This window comes from Podarcis erhardii, assembly GCF_964252035.2.
Source record: "Podarcis erhardii genome assembly, chromosome: 1".
Taxonomy (NCBI): domain Eukaryota; kingdom Metazoa; phylum Chordata; class Lepidosauria; order Squamata; family Lacertidae; genus Podarcis; species Podarcis erhardii.
The window spans coordinates 130,374,707-130,393,325 of record NC_138497.1 but is presented as its reverse complement, the minus strand read 5'-3'; the positions used below and the strand labels follow the sequence as shown (position 1 = coordinate 130,393,325).

Genomic DNA, 18,619 nt, shown 5'->3' with positions numbered 1-18,619 from the left:
CAAGCCTAGGGAGCCCGCGGGAAGTCGCGCCGGTCTCCCCAGGCTTGCAGATATCTGCCCAAAGACTTCGGGATGCAGGCAACTCTGCAAACAGGTTGGGGAACAGCGGGGTGACGGCGCTCCGCCTCCCCGCTGTCCCCTGCACTTGTGGGGCTTGTGCGCGCTTCTCCCCACTGCCAGCCTCCAAACCAGGTCAGGGAATAGAGGGATGACGACGCTCCACCACCCTGCTGTCCCTCGAGCTTGTGGGGCTTCCTGATATCTGCACGAAGCCCGGGGCGCACTGTGCAGTGCCCCCCAGGCTTCAGGATGCAGGCTCCTATCCGCAAGCCTTGGGAGCCCAACGGGAACTCCCGCGGAGCTCCCAAGGCTTGCGGATAGCTTCCTGAAGCCTGGAGAGCGAGAGGGGTCTGTGCACACCGACCCCTCTCGCTCTCCAGGCTTCAGCGAAAGCCTGCATTCGCCCCATAGGACGCACACACATTTCCCCTTCATTTTTGGAGGAGGGAAAGTGCGTCCTATAGGGCGAAAAATACGGTAATTCAAGTCAGCATTCCGTAGTGGGAGCCCATAGAGCTAGGGTCATATGAGCCTGTTTGCTGCTGTCACCATGGTGACCTCCAAGATTCTAACTGGCCAGAGGATGCTATAATTCAAAAGGTGGTGGGCACTTGGCTTAAACTGAAGGTGCCAGGATTGAAAAGACGTCTGTTAGGGGAAGATCAACTGAAGTTATGACAAGTATGAGTCACAAGAAGCCCTACGATACCCTGTTTGGTACCCCCCCCCCCAAAAAAAAAATTTGACTGGGTTAATCTAGATACCTAGTGAAGTCACAGGCACCTGCTAAATCTTACGCCTATTAAGCTCACCTGTTTCTATAATTCGGTGAGATAGGAGTTACAATAGCAACAAAGATCATCATTCATCTGAAGAACAATTGCTATTTCCGGCACTCACATGAGAGCGGAATCTAACCAAACTGCTTTTAATTCTGGATCAATGTGGATCATTTATGGATATTTATACGATATACGATATCTTTATTGTCATTGTCCCATACAGAACAATGAAATTGAAAAACTACATAAAACATTCAAAAACCCCTAAAAACTCTGAAACCCCATTTTAAAATACACTATACTATAAAATACACTATACTATAGAGACCCCTTATGCTGCATTTGGAACCAGAATTGCATTTGCGTAGCAACTGTTTCTCAGGCGGCTAATCTGGCCTTTATATCCCTATACCTTCTTCCAGAAGGCAGAAACTGAAAGAGATAATTTCCGGGGTGCGTACTATCCTGCGCTATCTCTGCCGCTTTCTTATGGCACCCGGCAGCATAGATTTGATCTAAGGTGGGAAGAGTGCACCCATTTATTCTCTCTGCAGTCTCTACAACCCTGGATAGCATTGTTTTTTCCCTGGCCGTGCAGCTCCCAAACCACACACAGAGACCATAAGTTAATACACTCTCCACAGTGCAATGGTAAAATGCCATCAACAGGTCCTTTGAGAGATTGTTTTTCCGGAGGATTCTCAGAAAATATAACCTCTGCTGTGCTCTCTTCATCAGGTCTTTGCTGTTTTCTCCCCAGGTTAGGTCGTCTCTCAACTCCATTCCCAGAAATCGAAACACCGAGACCTGTTCCACGCACTTCCCCTCAATAATAAGTGGCTGAATATTCAATTTACATTTCCTAAAGTCCACAATGATCTCTTTTGTTTTCTTTAAGTTAAGGAGTAAGTTGTTTTTCCTGCACCACACTCCCAACTTATTTACTTATTTATCTACTGCTTTTCCTCCCAATGTTTTGTGTTGTTGATCCCTGGAAACTCTTGGTTCATAGGCTCCTTTGGACAAGTGCAATATACATTATTCTACAAAATGCAATGTAGCTTGACCGGAGTACCGAAAATAAAAATGTGATTTTGAAGCAGCCTCAGACTTCATCGGTACATCTAGTGAAAAATATATTCAAAACTCAGTCATGTCTTATCTAAACCGCATGGGGGGTACTGGGACCTTGACTAATTGGGGTGGTGCTGTGGGTTAAACCACTGAGCCACTTGGGCTTGCTGATCAGAAGGTCGGCAGTTCGAATCCCTGCGAGGGGTGAGCTCCCGTTGCTCAGTCCCTGCTCCTGCCAACCTAGCAGTTCGAAAGCACGTCATGTGCAAGTAGATAAATAGGGACTGCTCTGGCGGGAAGGTAAACGGCATTTCTGTGTGCTGCTCTGGTTCACCAGAAGCGGCTTAGTCATGCTGGCCACATGACCTGGAAGCTGTCTGTGGACAAACACCGGCTCCCTCGGCCTATAGAGCGAGATGAGTGCGCAACCCCAGAGTCGGTCACGACTGGACCTAATGGTCAGGGTTCCCTTTACCTTTTACCTTTAAGGGAATCCCCCTTTCCCCCTTTTCTCTTGCTGTCTATCACAGCATCCACTTGCATCTATGTTACCGTCTCTAAGTTGTCCAATGATTTCATCCATTCCCCAGCTATAAATCCTTAACTTCTCAGCTGGCTTCATGGGACAATGAAGCAGAACATGTGGACATCTCAATGGCACAATTTCCTACCTGCCATGTTGATAGGAATGCTGAAATAACACAAATAGGCTAAGCTGAGAGCACTCCTTGCACTGCATACTGATCGAGCGTCCGGTAAGAAGTGGACAATGGAATAGCAATGATGCAAAGTTGTTTCTTGCTGTCTCTATGGTAACCCTGCAGAATGTGAGGGAGGGGCTAGGAGAATATTAGAATCAGAATCAGATGTTGTCAGAGCTGCCTCTAGGTCCCAGCTCACAGAGGACCAACGCCCGGTTGATGTAATGTACAAGAGTCTTTATTGAAGTTTAGTTTCCATTTCAAACCCCAGAGCGTGCAGCCCTACGTCTTGGCCCTAGACCGGCGAAGTCCCCTCTGAGTCACTACCCCTTCTGCACCAGTTTAAGATCCTAGCCCGGCTCCACCTCCTGCGCTGTTCCTTCCTCCTCTGGGTCCTTCTGCCCCCTGGGGTTTCCTCCCTCCTGGACTCTTCTGACGCTGACCCCCCTGAGTCTTGCCTTTCCTTCCGGCGGGCTTTAGGACCTGGCTCCCTATCCGGGCTACCTGCTGTGCCGCTCGCCTGTACATTTGAACTTGGCGCGCGCGCCCAGCCGGTGACTTTCCTCTTGACCGTTTCCCTGCTCTCCGATGGAGGCATGGCCAATCCTGACTCATCTCCTCCCTCTGGTGGTGAGAAGACTGGTCCCGATGCCTGGGACTCCTCCCCCCCACTACGCTCTGGTGGGGACGCTGGTCCTGATTTCCAACTGCTGCTCAGGGAGTCCCCGCTGGCCCCTTCCTTCTGGGGTTTCCCCCTTGGCACCCCCCTTGCCCTGGCCATCGGCGCTCCTCTCTGTGAATCTTCCGATTCGCTGGAGAGACTCGTGGAATCTCTCTGACCACTGTCACTGCCTACACCCCCCTCGGATTCCTCCTCCTCACTCTCCATTTGCTCCTTCTCCTGTGTCTCTGCTCCTGAACCCCTGACAGATGGTGTCAACATGGAAGGTGGATGAGGAGCCATGGGGTGAGAAAAGGGTGATCAGTTTACCTTTCGTGGTTGACCATTGATCTTCACAGGCTCCCTACACATTTTTAAACGTGGTCATCTGAATTTTCCTTTGGGCTTTGTTTGAATGGAAGACCAAGGTATTATTATTTTTCCATTATTAAGTGACCTAACCCCTTCAGATCCAAGGCTGTATGAGTATGCAGATAACCCACTTGCCACCTTCCATAAAGACGATGTTGGAGAAAGAGAATTGCACTTTGGAGACGACCAACGGAGAGAAAGTTGTGGGAAGTAGTCAAACCGTGCGGTTCCTATCAAAATAGGCTCCAATAGACAGTAGGGGAATGGGACGCAGGTGGCGCTATGGGTTAAACCACAGAGCCAATCAGAAGGTCAGCAGTTTGAATCCCCGCCACAGGGTGAGCTCCTGTTGCTCGGTCCCTGCTCCTGCCAACCTAGCAGTTCGAAACCATGTCAAAGTGCAAGTAGATAAATAGGTACCGCTCTGGCGGGAAGGTAAACGGTGTTTCCATGCGCTTCTCTGGTTCGCCAGAAGTGGCTTAGTCATGCTGGCCACATGACCCAGAAGCTGTACGCCGGCTCCCTTGGCCAATAAAGCGAGATGAGCGCCGCAACCCCAGAGTCGGCCACGACTGAACCTAATGGTCAGGGGTCCCTTTACCTTTACCTAGACAGGAGGGGAAGACTCAGGGTTTGGAAGGCACAGCACATAGAATGATTCCTGCCACACCCCAGAGGGCCGTGTCCCTACACACAACCCCACGGAATGATGCCCTGTTGGTGCATTGTGAATAAGTAGCCCGGAAGTCGCAGGGCACAGCTGCTGAGAAGATCTCTGGAAAAGGTGGGGAAAAGAAAAGCCAAAATCATCAAGGGCTTGGAGTAACTCCCTTATGTGGAAAGGTTGGGGCCTTTTTGTTTAGAAGGAAGGATGCTCTCTGTCAGCCTGGTAGCTGTAAGGAAAAGAAAAAGGAAGCCAAAAAGATAGAGAAAGGGGGCGTCTGAGCAGCACCGTAGCTGGGTGATCTTGTGCCCCTGGCAAAACCATCCAGATTGTAGCCCCTAGCTCTTCGTTCTGCCTCTCCTCCAATCCCCCCCTCCACCCATTCAATTCTTATGAGGCAATACTTGATATTTTTATTTATAGACATATTTATGGATATTTTTTAAAGCCTTCCCCTCGCCTCTGCCCCTTTTGGGGGCTTTCCTCGCCACCCCCTAGCTATGGCCCTGGTTGTAGCCTCTGCCTGCCCCTCCTCAATAAAGGGATCCTGTTAAAGGGATCTGGAGATGTGGATCCTATCTGAAGTCTTGGCGTGGGTCTGGACTGTTAGTTTCTGTTTGTGACACTGTGCAGTTGCTTGGAGTCACAGGACTCTGTTTACATTCCAGGGATTCCAGACTGTTGGAAGTCTCACGGAAGACAGGAGATGGATGTGATGTTACTGGTTTCCTGTTCCTTCGTTTTCCCAGTTGCTCTCTGCTCTCACAGAGAGAGCATGTATATTTCTTTTCTGTCTGTGTAACTAGAAATAAAACTCTTTAGCAATGAAGCTCATAAACTTCTCGGCTCCTTCCCTGCATGCTGAACACTCTGCGTAATGAGGGAATGTGCTTGGAGCCTCATCAAAGGGTCAGGTCGTTAATCGCGTCGGAGGAGCTCGGTCGAACGCAAGTCTGACATGGACCATGCCACAACCCCAGTGGGGACCTCTCAGGGTGGCCCTATTTGTTGTAAGTCATAGGGCTCCCCTTACTGGTGGTTTGCCCTTAGCTGGACTCTCTGCAGATGGGTGGGAGTTGAGATATAGCCTGGCTTCACCCAATGCCTAAGCCAATAAGCCTAAATACTCGTGTCCACATGCTTTTTATCAAAGGGAACTGATGCTTTTGAATTCTGGTGCTGGAGGAGACTCTTGAGAGTCCCATGGACTGCAAGAAGATCAAACCTATCCATTCTGAAGGAAATCAGCCCTGAGTGCTCACTGGAAGGACAGATCCTGAAGCTGAGACTCCAATACTTTGGCCACCTCATGAGAAGAGAAGACTCCCTGGAAAAGACCCTGATGTTGGGAAAGATGGGCGCAAGGAGAAGGGAACGACAGAGGATGAGATGGTTGGATAGTGTTCTCGAAGCTACCAGCATGAGTTTGACCAAACTGCGGGAGGCAGTGGAAGACAGGAGTGCCTGGCATGCTCTGGTCCATGTGGTCATGAAGAGTCGGACACAACTAAACGACTAAACAACAACAACAAATGATTACAGTCATACCTCGGGTTGGATGTGCTTCGGGATGAGCGCATTCAAGTTGCGCTCTGTGGCAACCCGGAAGTAACGGAGCGCGCTACTTGCGCATGCGCTCAAAATGATGTCACAAGCATGCACAGAAGTGGCAAAAAGCAACACGCGCATGCGCAGACGTGCCGTCGCTGGTTACGTTTGTTTCTAGATGCGAACGGGGCTCCGGAACGGATCCCGTTCGCATCTAAAGGTACCACTGTATTTGTACCCCACCCATCTGAGTGGGTTGGCCCAGCTACTCCAGGCGGCTTCCAACATATATAAAAACATAATAAAACATTGAACATTAAAAAAAAAACTTCCCCTATACAAGGCTGCCTTTGGGTGTCTTCTAAAGGTTGTATGGTTACTTATCTCCTTGGCTTGGGGGTCGCATAACTCCATACCTGCTCCAACATTTCTCCGAGAAAAAATGAGGACATCCTAGGAAAAGCGGGACATTCTGGGATCAAATCAGAAACTGGGATGGCTTCTGTAAATCCAGGACTGTCCCTGGAAAATAGGGGCACTTGGAGGGGCTGCCATTTTCTGCCTGAGGCAGCAAAATGTCTTGGACTAGCCCCACAGAGGACTGCTAGGCAGTAAAATCAGCATGGAAGCTAGATAACTTTCTGTGCAGCAGATAATATATACACACAGAAAGATCCTTGTGCTGATTCTGTAGTCATGAGCATGACTAGGTGCTCATGAAAGTGGCTTTCAGACTGTCCACTCCTCGAAGCAATGACATTCAGAGCAACTGAACGGGTCTAAGTGGCTCCTTCAGAATAATCTGAATGAGCCATATTTTATTGTAATACCAAGGATATTATTGCAACGTATGTGACCTCAGATTGTTGACATTTCAGTCATGTGAAATGGCTGGATGTGATTAGGCATTTGCAATATAAATTATAATGGTTAATTGCTATCTTAGGCTGTGTTCGCGTTGCCAGCTTAAAATGCAGCTAAGTCACTCTTTTTTTGCAATTCAGATTGAAGTTGGCTTGGGGGGGAATGCAGCATGATAGGATAAATACAGAAGAGGTATGGATTTTGGCTAATGTCCTGTGAACTCTGCTTCCCACACTGGGTGAAGGGACACACAAAATGCAGAGTAAATAGGACTGCACAGCCTTAGAGTGTTGTGTTTACTAGCTAGCGCCTTCATTGTTTTCTAGGTGTTCTCCTTTTTCCTTGCTCTCTCTTAGACTGGGAGCAACTTTTCTGCCCCTGTTTACCTGTATGTGGAAGGCTCTCGTGCCAAAGAGCTTGCCCCATTGCATAATCTGCAATAAAGGTAAAGCTAAAGGGACCCCTGACCATTAGGTCCAGTCATGACCGACTCCGGGGTTGCAGTGCTCATCTCGCTTTACGGGCCATGGGAGCCAGCGTTTGTCCACAGACAGCTTCCGGGTCATGTGGCCAGCATGACTAAGCTGCTTCTGGCGAACCAGAGCAGCACACGGAAACACCGTTTACCTTCCCGCCAGAGTGGTACCTATTTATCTACTTGGACTTTGATGTGCTTTCGAACAGCTAGGTTGGCAGGAGTAGGGACCGAGCAACGGGAGCTCACCCCGTCGCGGGGATTCGAACCGCCGACATTCTGATCGGCAAGTCCTAGGCTCTGTGGTTTAACCCACAGCACCACCTGCGTCCCTATAATCTGCAATAGCTACTAGCTACTGCAAATTATGGAGGGGGGTATATGTTGGGATGGGGGGTTGATGACTCCTAGAAAACCCTTTCACAAGGAAGTCAACCTCATCCCTACAAGCACTGGTTTTCAGCAATATTGCCAGAACACTTCTCAAGTTGCTAAGAAACAGTGGCCTTTGAGGCTAAAAAGCAAGGTTCTTCCCATTATTATTACAGTGGTGCCTCGCAAGACAAAATTAATTCGTTCCGCAAGTCTTTTCGTCTTGCGAGTTTTTCGTCTTGCGAAGCACGGTTTCCCATAGGAATGCATTAAAAATCAATTAATGCGTTCCTATGGAAACCGCCTTCAGACCAGGTCCGGGGACAGTCTGTCCCCCGACCTCTTCTGAAGGCCGTGGGGGGCGAAAGTCTTTGCTCCCCCCCCCCGCCTGCCTTCCCGGGAGAGCGGAGAAACGCAGCGCTGCGTTTCTCCGCTCTCCCGGGAAGGCAGGCAGGGGGGACAAAGACTTTTGCCCCCCGCCCGCCTTCAGAAGAGGTCCAGGACCTCTTCTGAAGGCCGGTGGGGGGCGAAAGTCTTTGTCCCCCCTGCCTGCCTTCCCGGGGGCTTTTAAATCGCCCCGGGACAGCGGAAAATTCCTCCGCTGCCCCGGGGCGATTTTAAAATGCTGGCGGGCAGCAGCGCTGCCGCCCGCCAGCATTTTAAGATCACCCCAGACAGCGGAGACTTCTCCGCTCCCGGGGCGATTTTAAAATGCTGTCCGGCGGCAGCGAAGCCTTCGCTGCCGCCCACCAGCATTTTAAAAACCCTGGGACAGCGGAAAATTCCTCTGGGGAGGTTTGTATAGAAAGAGGCGGTCCTTGAGATATTGCGGTCCTGAGCCGTTTAAGGCTTTATAGGTCAAAACCAGCACTTTGAATTGGGCCCAGAAACTAATTGGTAGCCAGTGCAGTCGGACCAGGATCGGAGTAATATGCTCAAACCATCTTCCTCCAGGGAGCAACCTGGCCGCTGAATTCTGCACCGGCTGAAGTTTCCGAACTGTCTTCAGAGGCAGTCCTACGTATAACGTATTGCGGTAATCTAACCTTGAGGTTACCAGAGCATAGACAATGGTAGTTAGGCTATCCCTGTCCAGGTAGTTTTGTTGTGGGGGTGGTGGTTGTATAGCCGTCGATGGCTTCTAATTGGACGGTGCCCATATTGCATTATTGGGGTACATCGCTAAGACCTTCCCTGCCTGGCTATGCCATTTTGAGCAGCAAGGAGTTCCAATTCCCTTTTCCTCTAGGATTTAGGGTTTTCGGCCAGTGTGGTGCCAGTGTGGTGTAGTGGTTAAGAGCAGTAGTCTCGTAATCTGGGGAACTGGGTTCGCGTCTCCGCTTCTCCACATGCAGCTGCTGGGTGACCTTAGCCTCTCCCTCCTATGTATCATTAGCCTCTCCCTCCTATGTATTTTCTCCCCGAGACTTTTGCACACATTCCTGTCCCCTTCAGTGCCAAGGTGGGATTCACTTCTACATTGTACTGGGCATGTTTACATCGCCCCACGCTCAAAGGTCTAAGACTCTGACTGCAATGTGATGAAGTAGCTCATCCGTTGTCTTCAATGTGGTGATAAGGAACTCCTTGGGCAAGACAAACAACTTCCGCTTACACAGTGGGACTTCCCCTCCCTTCCTGCATCCCCTAAATCTGTTCCCCTAACTCTCCAGGGCAGATTTGGGGGTGTTGCAGTAGGGAGAGAAAAGTAGGGGGTGGAGAATTGCATTGTGCAAGCAGAAGTTGGTCCACCTGAGCAATTATTTAGTTGAATAACACTGTAAGATTTTCCTTCTCAGGGTATTAGATGCTGTTGAGTATGTCTTCCATTCACTGGCACCCTATAACAACATAGCATAAAGAGTATTTTTTAAAAAGAAGAAGAAGATAAGTTTTAAGGAGAATCAAGGGCAAGAGAGATCGTGCATGATATAGATATGTGTGTGTATATATATATTACAACTTCCATTAATGTTGAGAGCCAAACCGGCAGAGAGCTTACAACTAAAATTCTGAATTTACCCAACGGGGTAGTAAAAGGCTCCAAGCTACTCCCATAACTCAAGCAAGCGAAACTGATGCTGGAATGGTTGTAATAGGGAACTGACAGGGGTACGTGCTCATCTGTGAAGAGAGTCGTTTCTCATAACTTCCTCGACATGAATAGGAAGTGAAGATGGATTGGAGATTGGCTCTGAAATAAGAACAGGCACCTCCTAAAAAGAGCCATTACTGCATTCCAGGAAAATGACAGATGGGCTGAGTTAGTTAAGGGCTTAGTACCATATTGTTTGCATTTTGCTCTTCCAGATCCAGGACTGTAACATGTCGATAGCTTTTTGTACCCCTCTTGAACTTCAAATCGCTCCCGCAAATTCTGCCCGCCGGAATAAGGTTCTCAGCCCGTTCAAACCACGGCTCATTGTCAACCACTCCTTTAAAAAATAAAAATGGCAAGGCGACTAGGGCAAAATCTAGAGTCATGGGTTTCTCAAAGCCTTGTGACTGTTGATAATCCCTGTGCACAGGGTGGGTCATGGTAGAGTATATTCATGCCTTTCTAGGAAAATGGGGATACTTGGAGGGTCTGTGGCAATGGCTCCTACATGTTGGGAAGTGCAACAGCAGGGATCTTTCACTTCGTCACTTAAGAGTTATATAATAATAATAATAATAATAATAATAATAATAATAATAATAATAATAAATTTAATTTATATCCCGCCCTCCCCAGCCAAAGCCGGGCTCAGGGCGGCTAACAACAATAAAACAGTACAAAAGTACAGCACAAACAACACTCTAAAATCATTCATTATAAAATTAATTCAATTCAAGCCACTGGCCACCATTGGGCCAGAGCTCCGCGAAGATTGCCAAGGGAGGGAGTCGGGCTGTGCCCTGGCCAAAGGCCTGGTGGAACAGCTCTGTCTTGCAGGCCCTGCGGAAAGATGTCAAGTCCCGCAGGGCCCTAGTCTCTTGTGACAGAGTGTTCCACCAGGTCGGAGCCACAGCCAAAAAAGCCCTGGCTCTAGTTGAGGCCAGCCTAACTTCTCTGTGGCCTGGGACCTTCAAGATGTTTTTATTTGAAGACCGTAATCAAAGTCAACTAGCCAAGAGGAGGGGCAGCTGGAGGTGTCACTTAGCAACCAGGCAGAGCGGCATGATCTTGCGTGAGGTAGCACATGCTCTAATAGGCTGTGTAGTTCTGAGGGAATTGTTCCTCTGCTTGTTTCATTGGATGTTACCCTGCTACATTGACGTAAGAAAGAAAGAAAACCTCTCTGTTCATTCCTCCTCAGATTATACCCTCTGTTTTCTTCAGTTTTGGCAGTAATGTGCTTCAAGACTTTTCTCTCTGCATTCTTTAAGTGGCTTTGCTAACACTGTTTTACAGAGATGTAGATAACTATATGCATGTGTATATGTAAACATTTTGTCTTCTTTAGCTCTTTTTTTTTTGCTTTTTTCTTTTCCTTGGTTATTTGTATCTTTTTCATTGTTGTATTTGTTGTTGTATTTGGTTATTTGTATCTATTTCTTTTTTGTATTTAATAAAATTTAATAATAATAATTTAATAATAATAATTTAATAATTTAATAATAATTTAATAATTTAATAATAATTTAATAATTTAATAATTTAATAATTTAATAATTTAATAATTTAATAATTTAATAATAATTTAATAATAATATAAAAAGCATACTATCAAGTGGCTTTGCTAACACTGCGTGCATATAACCAAATGCACATAAGAGCTCCATGAGCGATGGGGAACCATGGTTGCACCAAGATTCCTGATAGCACTAGAGGCCCTATACATGGACAACTTTATCATATCCTCCAACTTTTCTCCGATGAAAATAGAGAGAAAAAGCGGGACATTCTGAAATCAAATCAGAAACTGGGACGGCTTCTGTAAACCTGGGACCGTCCCTGGAAAATAGGGACACTTGGAGGGTCTGCTGTATACAGTGGTGCCCCGCAAGACGAACGCCTCGCAAGACGGAAAACCCGCTAGACGAAAGGGTTTTCCGTTTTGGAGGCGCTTCGCTAAACTAATTTCTCTATGGGCTTGCTTCGCAAGACGAAATGTCTTGCGAGTTCCCGCGGGTTTTTTCGCCCCCCCCCTTTCCTAAGCCGCTAAGCCGCTTATCAGCTGATCCGCTGATAAGCCGCTTAACAGCTGATCGCTAAAAGCCGCTAGACCGCTAATAGTGCTAATCCGCTAAGCTGTCAATGGGCTTGCTTCGCAAGACGAAAAAACCGCTAGACGAAGAGAATCGCGGAACGGATTTTTTTCGTCTTGCGAGGCACCACTGTATCTGCCGGTATATCAGCCCAACACATGCAGGAGCCATGAGAGGATGGCGGCATCGGTACACAGGTCAGAAGGCTCTCCCCACATCTTGACTGAATGTGGGGAGGCAATCGTGAGAAGATGGCTATTGAACTTCCTCTTTGATCATTTCTTCAAGGCTGGATAATGAATTTGTGGTCTCTAGGAAACACGAAAAGAGTTGGCCAGAAAAGAGGGTGGAAAACAGATCTAATTCCAGAGAAGCCTGATTCAGAAAGTTATGATGGGGAAAGGGAAGAGGGAGTGAAGCTGTCAAAAGAGCTTATCTATACTTCGAGGCTAATACGTTTCAGCTATGAAGTAAGCCTCCATTTTCCGGACTGAGTGCTTAGATTATGGTCACACAACATGGCAGGGACGCAGGGGAGACCTGCCATTGATCTCTGGACACAGCACAGCCACATTTTAAATGACACCAGCACATCCACCTGTGGAAAACATCACTTTTTTCCCAGGCAACAAAAATGTGGTACCCCCACAACAACGGCAATACCTTCAGGGACAAAAATTCCACCAATAGAATGAATAACAACTCTAGAGCGTACAGGGGAATTGTGTGTGGAAAAGTCATCACTTGAAAGCAAGTTCCAGTCATCTTACCAGTGAGATTTACATCCAAGTAAGTGCTTTCCATTTAGACCACCTGTTTTAGACTACATAAGCAATATTGTAGTTTTTTAAAAATGGATTAACTCGTCAGTAATGGTCGCAATGCCTAGTTGCTGTCTGATCTGAGGTGATGAGCAAAATGGCGTCCCTCCTTCATTCCCTGTGCTGGCTGGACCGGCAGTTGAACCTTACTTCAACACTACATCATTTTTAAAAAACACAACCCAATCATTTACAGCAATAAAATGTTGTTGTTGTTGTTTAGTCGTTTAGTCGTGTCCAACTCTTTGTGAACCACATGGACCAGAGCATGCCAGGCACTCCTGTCTTCCACTGCCTCCCGCAGTTTGGTCAGACTCATGTTTGTAGCTTCGAGAACACTGTCCAACCATCTCATCCTCTGTTGTCCCCTTCTCCTTGTGCCCTCCATCTTTCCCAGCATCAGGGTCTTTCCCAGGGAGTCTTCTCTTCTCATGAGGTGACCAAAGTATTGGAGCCTCAGCTTCACGGTCTGTCCTTCCAGTGAGCACTCAGGGCTAATATCCTTAAGAATGGATCGGTTTGATCTTCTTGCAGTCCATGGGACTCTCAAGAGTCTCCTCCAGCATCATAATTCAAAAGCATCAATTCTTCGGCGATCAGCCTTCTTTATGGTCCAGCTCTAACTTCCATACATCACTACCTTTGTTGGTAAGGTGATGTCTCTGCTTTTTTTTAATAATAAAGTTCTGCAATAATATGTAGAACTGTACAATAAAAGCCATGTTAAAAAGTTAAATACAGACACCAATTAACCATTGTGAAAGGATGTATTCTTATTCCCTGCATAGGCCTGGCAGGGAGAATAGAAATGTTTTCTGCAGGTATTTAAAAGTTGGCATAGAAGGCACCAATTATGCACAAAGATAGGTTTCTTCTTGTCAAATGAGCCTCACCAACTTGGCTCCCAATTGTGAATTTGCTGAAATGAGGCACACTCCATCAGTTGACGGGCAGCGAGAGAGCACCTTGCTTCAATAGCACAAAACTCTTTGCACCGGACCGGCTGCTAAAATAGAGGTTTCCCATCCCCTCTGCTTTAGCTGCACCCTCAGTGTAAACCGCTTCATACTCCTGATCCCTGCAGAACACAAGCTTGCTCTGTCAACTGTGAGAACAAGCTCCCAGTTGATGCGGAGTGAGTTCAGCGTGGCACATAGGGCTAGCAAAACCCCTTGCACTGTGGTTCCAGGTGCCCAATGACCAGCTGGCTACTGGGTGCTTGGAAAATCCTGCACGAGGAATTTGAGACCGGTAGGCAGTATTATATATTTGTTGCTGAAAAGGTCCAGAGTGGCAGCAGAAGTGAGGACCTTACAGAAAAAGTGTAAGTTAGGGCTGAAGGACTTTTCTCTCACTTGAAAACACTTTATCCCCCATTCTTGAAAACTGAGTCCTGTGCGGTGTGTGTATCATTCAACAACAACAAAAATCATAATTTTTAAAAGGACTCTTTTCATTCTTTTATCACAGTGAGATGGCTCAAAACCTTCTGAGCAGCCCTCAGATACTGTGTGGCGCTTGTAAAACATCACGTTTCCCTTTCTTTCCCTATTCCTGATAGTGACACAGGACAACTTGATATCAGGTTTGATAAGCCAGCTTTCTCCTGAAAAGTTCATTACAAAGCCCTATTGTCTATCATCTGGCACTGTTGTGCATCAGTCTTTATTAGCTCCCTTGTTCTCTCAGACCTCCTCTTCTATCATCCCACATTATTCCTCCTTTAATCTTATAATTTGCTATTGTTCGTCAGCCTCTGTAGTCGGTTGCTTTGTTTTCGCTTCTGCGTTTTGTCTCAATACAAAACCCCGTCATCGTTCATCATTGTTAATGCTTCTTTCATGAACCGTTCTAATTTTAAAGACACATGTGGCTTTCTCTGTGGAGAGGGGGTGTTCTGGGCATCTCCTGCCCCGTTGAAGACAATGACGATTTAGGGTACTTGGTCTTTTGTTAGCTGTGCAAAGAATAAGCAGGCAGACTCTGAAGAAGGGGGCCTTTAGTAAACAAAGCCTCTTGAGAAGCCTTTATTGCAGCAATATTGCTTGCACCTTTTTGCAATACCCATTTTCCTGCCTCACTGATCCCCTTCCGCTGTCAGGGATCCCCCAATTTTATAAAACCTGACGGCTTCCTACTCACCAATCCCCACCAGTGGAGATTATGGAGCAACCGCACACATAATACCACACGCATTTCTGAATTGCTGCGTCTCAGAAAGGATATTGTGTACAGCTGGGAGAGATGCAGAAATGGGCAACTAAAAATATCAGGGAGCTGGGGCAATTCCTCTCTAAGAAAAGGGCATACTATGTTTGAAAAAAAGAGTAAAGGAGGACATGATAGCAGTTTATAAAATTATGAATGATGTGCAGAAATTGGGTAGAGAAAGGTTAAGATCAAAGGGCAAGCAGAAGGTTGGCAGTTCGAATCTGTGCAACAGAAGGAGCTCCCGTTGCTCTGTCCCAGCTCCTGCCAACCTAGCAGTTTGAAAGCACACCAGTGCAAGTAGATAAATAGGTACCACTGCAGCAGGAAGGCAAACAGCATTTCCATGCGCTCTGGCTTCCATCACGGTGTTCCGTTGCGCCAGAAGCGATTTAGTCATGCTAGCCGCATGACCCAGAAAGCTGTCTTTGGACAAATGCCGGCTCCCTCAGCCTGAAAGCAAGATGATCGCTGCACCCCATAGTCACCTTTGACTGGACTTAACCATCCAGGAGTCCTTTGCCTTCTTTTTAAGAGAAAGGTTTTTCTCCCTCTTAAAAACATTAGTCGGTGATAGATTTGGGACAGACAAAAGGAAGCGCGTTTTCACAAAGCACATAGCAAAATTATGAAATCTGCTGCCACATGTGCTCATGGTCACCAGCTTAAGTAGCTTTGCAGTGGGGAGGGGGGTAATTAGGCAAGTGATCAATGGCTCCTACCCATGGAGGCCATGCTTTGCCTCCAGGATCAGAGTCACCATGGTCTCTTGCAGTGGGACTCCACTTGTGACCTAGCGGAAGGCTGCATCAGCCTGTCTGGTCTGTGTGGGGTCGGGAGACACTGTGGGGGCTGACGTGGCCTGGTGAAATCTTGCACTGGTCTGCACATCATCAGAAGACGCCACGTTGACCTCCACAGCCTCCACTTCTTCCTCCGGCACCACAGACATACTCCCAGCTTCCAGAAGTGCCACAACAGAAGAAGGAAAAAGAATGGCAACATGTGGGGTTTTCCACTTTGGGGGTCCCACACTCTGTTGAGAGCCAACGGAGAACCAACAAACGCCTATCTTTTGGTCCCATGCTCTGGCCAAAATGGGACATCCAGGTTTGGGGTCAGAAGCTGGGGCAGCTTCTGTCAATCCATGTTGTCCAGCTTAAATCGGGGCACTTGGAGGATACGACAAAGTATTATTGCTAGCAGCCATTAAGAACTTTATCTGCTTTAGTCGTTTAGTCGTGTCCGACTCTTTGTGTCCCCATGGACCAGAGCACGCCAGGCACTCCTGTCTTCCACTGCCTCCCGTAGATTGGTCAGACTCATGTTTGTAGCTTCAAGAACACTGTCCAACCATCTCATCCTCTGTCGTCCCCTTCTCCTTGTGCCCTCCATCCTTCCCAACATCAGGGTCTTTTCCAGGGAGTCTTCTCTTCTCATGAGGTGGCCAAAGTATTGGAACCTCAGCTTCACGATCTGTCCTTCCAGTGAGCACTCAGGGCTAATTTCCTTAAGAATGGATGCATTTGATCTTCTTGCAGTCCATGGGACTCTCAAGAGTCTCCTCCAGCACCATAATTCAAAAGCATCCATTCTTCAGCAATCAGCCTTCTTTATGGTCCAGCTCTCACTTGCATACATCACTACCGGGAAAACCATGGCTTTAACTATACGGACCTTTGTTGTTTTATCTGCTAGGAACCTGTTAAGAAGGAAACTGCGATAGGAACTGCAAACTGTCTGCAAATTTTTATGGGTCATGCCCCCTCCCCCCCATGCAGGGCCATGGGGCCTTCTCTAAGGAAGACAGGAGTTTTGTCCACCTGCTCTGCCAGGAAATAAGTCTAACCCTTCTAATAATGGCTCAGCAAAGAGGCTTCTACTTTTGGACAGGCATAAGACTTAGAAGAATTATGCGTTTGCTAGGCCATTAAGAAACAGTGGTAAATTTGTGGCTGGCTCCAGAGGGATCTGATGAAATATGGCTTGCTTTATCAATGCTTTCAAGTAATAAAGTGTGATGGTTTAACTCGTGGAGATTTCTTGCACTTATTTCCAGAAAACTACCTCAGTCATAAAAATGGGGTTAGAATTGACAAAAGTTTGGCTTCTACTCCAACAACCATCATCTCGGCCATTACGAATCGTGAGCTACAGTAAGATTCCACTGTAGGTACTACTGTACTCCCATAATAGTGTCAGTCATCTTCATTTTTAAAAACCTTTCATGTCAGTACAGAAATACGGTTGGAATCCCAAGTAATTACCTAGAAAGCTTTAACCCAAAAAATTAAAAATCACTATGTATAATTTATTCTAATTCCGTGATGTCATTTTAAAATTGGCCAGACGTTTTTAAGTTCTTGAGAGGGATGTTTTCGGTGTCAATGGTCTGCTTCTAATATGTATTTCTGTTACAGTCCTGGATGTTACTGATAATTTGAATGGATTTAGTTTGAAAGTCAGGTCAGTGAAGCATTGAGAATGGCAACGAAAAGTGGGGAAGCAAGGCTCCATGAAGTCTGTTCAAGGTGGTCTTTGTGATAAAAAACCTCTGAAATAATATTTCCTTAATAGCGACACCGCAGCGGAAAAAATATTGGATTCAAGGCCTTAAGAGCAGGCAGTATTCAAAGGGCTTTCTATATGCACACAGCAATAATGAGAACAAATGCGATCCATTGTATTCTGTGGGAATTTTGTATTATGGTCAATTAACAGATAGTATAACCGTGCAATATGCCTCTAGTGCTTTCTTTAATAATAGGAATTGTTATGGCATCATTAAATACTAATTTTGTTTTCCTACTCACTTCACTGTGAACTGGGGAAACCTGGTCCCTATTGTAAAAGAGAATTAAGTCAAACCAGAGCACAAATTGGTTCAAAGATTACACGTCAGCTGTGTGTCTCTGGGATTATTCCCGATGCTCGGCTACAAGTTGAGGGGTATCTCCACTCCCATTCATTCAGCCCGACACTGAGGTCCAGCTCTGAGGGCCTTCTGGTGGTTCCCTCACTGAGAGAAGTGAAGCTACAGGGAACCAGGCAGAGGGCCTTTTCGGTGGTGGCGCCCTATCTGTCAGATGTCAAGGAAATAAAGAACTACACAACTTTTAGAAGACATTGGAGGCAGCACTGTATCACGAAGCTTTGATGTTTTATTATGTTTTTAGATGCGCTAGAAGCCTCCCAGAGTGGCTGGGGTATAAATGGAGGAGAATAATAATAATAATAATAATAATAATAATAATAATAATAATAATATGGCCACTCACAGAGAGCATCTCTTGTGGATGCTTCGCCTCTAGGGCAACCACTTAATTCTGTTGTCCCACCACCATCCTTGCAGAAGAAGAAGAAAACTTTGGGGAAGGGACATAACTCAACGGTGGAGAATCTGCTTTGCATGTACCATAAGTTCCGGCGTATAGGGCGACTGGGCGTATAAGACCACCCCTCAACTTTTGCTGTTAAATGATAGAGTTTGGCCGCCCGCCAAGCGTCACCAGGGGCAGAGCGCGCACCCCTCCGCTGCCTCTGTCGTCGCAGCAGCAGCCCGAGGCGAGGCGTTTGGTGGGCGGACCGAAACCGAAACCTGCCACCTGGAGGGAGGGAGGCCCAGCCCTGCTCCCGGGCTGGAAGTCCAGGATGGGCTCCCGAGGATGGAAGTCCAGGAGGTTCCTTGGAATCTTGTTTTTATGGTTTATATTTATATTTATCTCTGTAAAATTTTGATTTGAAAAACCAAATAAATAAATGTTGTTGTTGTTGTTGTTAGATCTGTGTCTCTGTAACAATTACTCATAAGCCTGATGGGCTGTGG

At 46.9% G+C, this 18,619-nt stretch overlaps 1 protein-coding gene across 1 annotated transcript in view; it reads right to left on the bottom strand.

Annotated features, from left to right (window-relative positions):
- Positions 1-2,176: 2,176 nt before the first annotated feature.
- Positions 2,177-18,619, bottom strand: part of LOC309332440 (uncharacterized protein) — a 145,489-nt gene continuing 129,046 nt past the window's right edge. The window contains exon 9 of the transcript XR_014152079.1: positions 2,177-2,398. The gene's annotated coding sequence lies outside the window, so the exon portion shown is untranslated. The remainder of the gene's footprint in view (positions 2,399-18,619) is intronic.